The sequence below is a fragment of the Anopheles gambiae genome, chromosome 2, assembly GCF_943734735.2.
Source record: "Anopheles gambiae chromosome 2, idAnoGambNW_F1_1, whole genome shotgun sequence".
In the NCBI taxonomy this organism is placed as follows: Eukaryota; Metazoa; Arthropoda; class Insecta; order Diptera; family Culicidae; genus Anopheles; species Anopheles gambiae.
In genome coordinates this window covers 59,772,583-59,778,187 of record NC_064601.1, presented here as the reverse complement: position 1 = coordinate 59,778,187, position 5,605 = coordinate 59,772,583, and the positions used below count along the sequence as shown (strand labels likewise).

Sequence of the window (5,605 nt, the reverse complement as noted above, 5' to 3'; positions counted from 1 at the left end):
CAAACCTATAAGCCCACCTAGTCCCTATACCCACTTTGAGCTACACACACGAAACTCGACGAACTTTTTGACATAAGAAATGGAGGCGCCATGCAAGGTGTGTTTATTAAGGAGGTGAATTGTTAGCGCGTTTTCCGGGCGCCATCATTGAGTATTGTTATGTCAAATCGCATACAATTTTCTATACCCCCCTCCAGCCCTCACCGATTTTAATACCGGAGCAAGGTGGAATGTATAATGAGGTGTAGTTATAGCGCTTTTGGCGATCCCCCCCCTGGGCTCCGATTTTGACAGATGGTTTTCCGCTTGTATATGTATTGATGGATTGTTTACGTTTTGCATGGTCAATATTTGGTGGAGATCAATTTGGGTGAATATTTTAGTTTATTAGAACACAGTCCGTGATTTAAAATGGAAATTTTTCTTCGAGAACTTGAAGCGTTCGTCAAAAGCGGAAAACTAACTGTCAGTTTTCTTCGTCGATTCTTCTTCCACCTAGCTGTCAAAACGGGCTTATAACTTGACCTGATATCTTTACGGTCCTTGTACCGGAGCATCCAGTATTGTTACCCGGCAGGCAATTGACGTTTCATACTAGGGCGAGGGGTGTTGAAACGCATGGAAAAGCAGGAAGAAACACGGACGAGCGCTGATGAACTGCAACTGTGTGCGTGCAACAGCACCAAACGGCATGTGGCGACGTACAGTGTATGGATGTGTGTGTGTTATTTTAGGCAGCGAAGATGGATCGAGGTTATGTTTACAAAGTGAAAGAGTTTGATGCAGAAGCGTCTTCGTGATAAACATGTATTTTAGTTGCATAATTTCAGTGTTAAAGTTTGTAATGTGAACTTAAAAGTAATGACCATAGGTGCTATTCACTTGTGTGCTGTTGGCGAATATTGAAGCGTTGAAATATTTAAGCTTCATATGTTTGTTTGTTGTGCTTAGTGTGAAGCAAAAATGTGTGCTAAAGTGTTATAAAATAGAAATATGTATACGTATCCGTCTAATGTTCGGTTGTACCTATCTAATTTTCCATATTTTTGGGTGTCCTTATCCTTTACCAGGAGAAAACTATAGATGGAGGTTAGATACGTGCAGCTATTTGCCTCCGCAGGAAGGTATGTTAATTAAAGTTGTTGTATTTGTAATTTTTCATTACGCTGCAATTAAATAACTTATCGTATAAAATTTGCCGTTTAACATTATGAATAATCGATGTTATCAGTGTTCTTCAGAAGTGTTCCAAGCTGTCCGAAGACACACAAATCCGCAATCCACAATCCAAGCACACAAATCCAATTCACCTCGTATGCACCCAGCGGATTTCATGCGAAGGATATTGGAAAGCCATCAAAGAAGTGGGCATGATGGTAAGGAAACTTTGATTCTTTTTACTTTTAGATTTCTTATCCTTATTTTTGTTTACAACAACCTGAGATCGTCGGTGCGGGCCTTATGGGAACTGCGCGGTCAGAGCAATAACCGGATGAGCATTTCGTTTCAGGTGGAAATTATATCAAGTTTGTGAATTGAAGAGAGTTACGGCACATTGTGCCACACTAAATAAATTTATTTTTATTTCTTCCTTCTATGGCAGCTTGTTTTAACATTTCCCTGTATGTTTACTCTTGCCGGTGCTTGTGTCAGTTTTCATTTTAAATATTCTTTATCATATTCTTTATCTATGTCTATTCCCACGTGGTTTGTGGCGATAGACTTAAATAAGCACTGTATTTGGGTAGTTACTAAAAGCTATTTTTTCCTGACGATCCTTCCCAGCTACACCGTGCAAGAAAAGTCCCATCAAACAACACGTCTTAAGCCTCATGCATCCTGTTGTTGGCATCCTGGCGGCTGATATCTGCATCTATTATTTAAGTATAACTGCAAAATGCAAAATCATCTCCAGCTATTTTTGCTTCAAATGCATCAAACTTTTGTTCATTTTCGATTTTTTCTATTGCTAAACTCTGCGCATTTCTTCTCATACCCTTCATAGGATTCAGTATTGTGGACTGCTAATTTAAAATAACCATAATCTGTGCGCTGCGTGCATCTATTTTCATTAACAGCATCCGACAACGAAGGCAGCAGCTTCCAGAATGCTCTGTAGAAGTAATTTTAAGGACTGCTTGATTTGCTCCTGCTGCAGCCTGGTGTTCATAGTCGGTGATCATCATTATTGGTGATGAAGGCAGCACAGGTTCGTACACCGGAAACGTAGCAGACTCGTTGACGGTTTCTGATCATTTTTCCTGGTTATATTTTTAGGCAAATTTATCACAATAGGACCAGTTGCTCGTTCAGTCGTTATGTACGATGTACCGGTGCTTGTCGATGGCACTTGGTTACCACCATCAACTATCTTGCCTGGCGGACGGATCTGGCTAGGAACACAGGTAAAAAATTGCTCAGATATAGCAGTACTCGTTGATGGTTTTTGAACATTAACGCTGATCATTTTGGGTGGTGTACAGCTCACAATACAAACAGATCCTCTAGCAGCCGCTATCACCGATGCAGAAGCACTGGTGGGTAATTGTTGTCTTACAACAGCGGACATCATACCACGCTGATTCTTCGGAGCATGAACTTCGACAAGCGATGCAATCGATGGTACTGCAGATCCCGCCAATGCCTGTTGTCTACCGATCTTCATGCCTGATTCCTGCGGTAGAGCATCAGCAACCGGTACCACTGATGGACGGAACGGACGGAACGGACGGAATGGTACAGGAACACCAGGTAATGTTGACCGATGATGATTACCATCACCGGCATTCGAGACCAGCGCTGACACTTCATCCGTTACCTTCACCTGTTCAACAACACGGACTGGCATTCTTTGTTGACTCGCGCTGAACGGCCACTGAAACCACCGAAGGCACTGCACTTGTTGTCGGAAGTTGTCCAACAACACGCACCGGCAATCCGGGAGGACGGATAGCACGAGGAATGGCAACCGGAACCACCGATGGCACTGCATTTGTCGTCGGAAGTTGTCCAACAACACGGACTGGTACATCTGACTGACGAAGCTACTTATCACATACCCGCATTTTATGTCCCCATTCTTGGTGTTTCCGGGTTACTCGCCATCGCGCTGTAGTCGGATCATACTGCACCTGTCCTGCTTCGATTAATGTCTCCCCAAAGACAATATTAGAGCACGCGTTCCTATTCCTCATCCTCCGGCACCGTCTGGAGAATGTGGGAGTCACTGCTCTATAAAAACCACCGGACTACCACAAACTGGAAACAGCGGAAAACCCCGTGGGTCACCGGCCACCGTGCTAAATTGAAGCAAAGTTGAAGTAAGTCTGACAGTATCTAAAGTAATAGAAAGACAGTTTGATAAACTGGTTAACAATGTTTATTTTTCATTTCAGCTAATATGCCGTGCGAAAAAGCAAAATAAAATTTTCATTTTAATGTTTATTAAGCTACACCGACATTATATTTTTCATCTAAAACGTTTTTGATGTGTTTTTTCTCATTGCGTTTAGGCGTCGTGTATCAGATCGCAACTGCTAATAATTTCGTCGTCTGAGACGGACTGTTATGGAGGTACAAAATCTTCAGTGATGCGTTCACGCATCTACGAGCCGGTAATTGGCGGTATCCAGATCATCGTCGTACTGTTAGCTTACCTAAGCTACCGAAATTAGCGACAGTGTAAAATGTAAGTGAAAGACAAATTGACGATATAATTAAAATTAATGGTTTACATGGATTGCGCTCCACTAACAATATTTTTCTGTTATATTGTCTATTTCAGCTGTGCTGTGAGACCTACAGTTGCCTCTCACAACCGTCCGGAAGTCGCAGTGATTTGGTAACATCAAGTGCATCACCACCGCACGAAGCGCAGCATATTGACGCAAGCCCAAGCGGACAGCAACCAACTGCAGCAAACGTACGCCGAACGAATGGTCGTGGTAGACGCGTTAGGATTGCAAGGCGATACTTGCGCTCTAAAACAGATGTTTGGACCACAGAGGTGACGTTCCGAGATTGTAAAAACATGTCGGGCCCACAGGTACGCAACAACCGCGCCCAAATCTATGGCATAGTATTGGGTGTTAGCTCGTCCGCTAGCACCGGTTACACTGGTGCGGGTAGGAAGCGTGCAAATGAAAAAATCTGTAAAAATGTCCCCCTTATTCCTTTATACATACAAGAAACGATCACGAACGATCAGCATGAAATGCACTTGACTGATATTATTCTTCTTTCTTTAGTTTCAGATAAGCCGTTCTCATCAATGCCATACCATGTACGGTCGGCTAGTTACACTTCATCACGAAGGACAATCACATCTGGGTCACGGAATGCTGCCAAAACAAAACGATGAAGCTGGTTTAGTCCTCGATGACGACGCAACTCCTGCACGTTCGTCGTCATACTATCATTTCAACTGGAGGCATGTTTGTTTAGGCGGCTACAACAAATTGTTTGAACATGTTCAAAACAACATGGCTTCTCACAATTACTGGTAATGTATTGCATTCTCTACGCTTTATTTATATGAAACGCAAATAACTTTGTTTACTTATTCTATATTTTATTTTTTTATTTAATTACAGGTGAATGCTGGAAATCTCCCTGATAGCCATTTTCGTGCGCTGAATTAGGTTTGTATGAAAAATAGTGTATTTTTAGAATATTTAATTATCAATAAAATAACGGTCGATTTGAAAATTAGCTGTGTTGATATACAACCCGAATGAAAGAAATACACGGATAAACGAATGTAAACAATACACGAAAGAACGGGAGGTCCGTTTCATCCGTACCCCCCCACGCCCAATCATGTCTTCCGTTGGGCGCCTGAGCCATGCACGGTTGGGCGCCCGTTTCTCCTCCTCCGGCGCCGTCAGTTTAGCTGTCAATTGCCTGCCGGGTATGTCAAGTCGTGAAATGTCAATTTGCTCTGAAGCACTTCACCTCCTAATATCCATACACCTTGGGCGCCATGTACGTGACCATGTACAGTATGTCTCAAAAATTACCGTCATCAAGAGCATATTATTTTGCCCAAGAAAATATATATTTTTATGAAAAATTTTCTCATTTGCAAATATTGCCTTTATCAAACTCTTCACATGTATTATTTGAAAATATTAAATATTGTTTTTTTATTTTTAAATTCTGTTTTTAGTATCACCGCAGATTCAAAGAGAAGAATAAAAGAAAACACATAGTTTTCAAACAGTTAATAAAAAAATAGTATGGTATAAAAATAAATACGCATTACTACATAAATAAGAATGAACAATGATTTTCCGAATATTGAATAAATTGGAAATGGTGTAGATAAAATTTGAAAAACACTGTGTGTTATATTGACCCGAATAAAAAAAACGAGGGTAACGGAATACGTTCGTATGATGTAACGCTGGGAAATGTCATATTCTCTTAAGAAACTCTATTTGATTATTAAAGGCTTTAAAAAACTGTTAATAATCAAATAGAGTTTGTTAAGGCTACTTGGGTAAGGTGCTGTCAAACGCTTTTTCGTATAATATTGCGATTAATTGGATGATTTTAATAATAAAACGATTATGAAAAATTAAGTTGACATTGTTCCTACAAAACA

General features: G+C 40.9%; 1 long non-coding RNA gene across 8 annotated transcripts; it reads left to right on the top strand.

Annotated features, from left to right (window-relative positions):
* The first annotated feature begins 570 nt into the window (after positions 1-570).
* Positions 571-4,707, top strand: LOC133391276 (uncharacterized). 8 transcript variants are annotated; one of them, XR_009764773.1, is made up of 7 exons: positions 571-1,124; positions 1,232-2,209; positions 2,278-2,405; positions 2,484-3,688; positions 3,785-4,045; positions 4,248-4,501; positions 4,593-4,707. It is a non-coding gene; the product is annotated as an uncharacterized LOC133391276 (long non-coding RNA). The 8 variants fall into 8 exon arrangements; XR_009764774.1 differs by having other exon boundaries at positions 571-1,376; positions 1,786-2,209; XR_009764772.1 differs by having other exon boundaries at positions 571-2,209; positions 2,484-3,320; positions 3,513-3,688.
* The last annotated feature ends 898 nt before the right edge of the window (positions 4,708-5,605 follow it).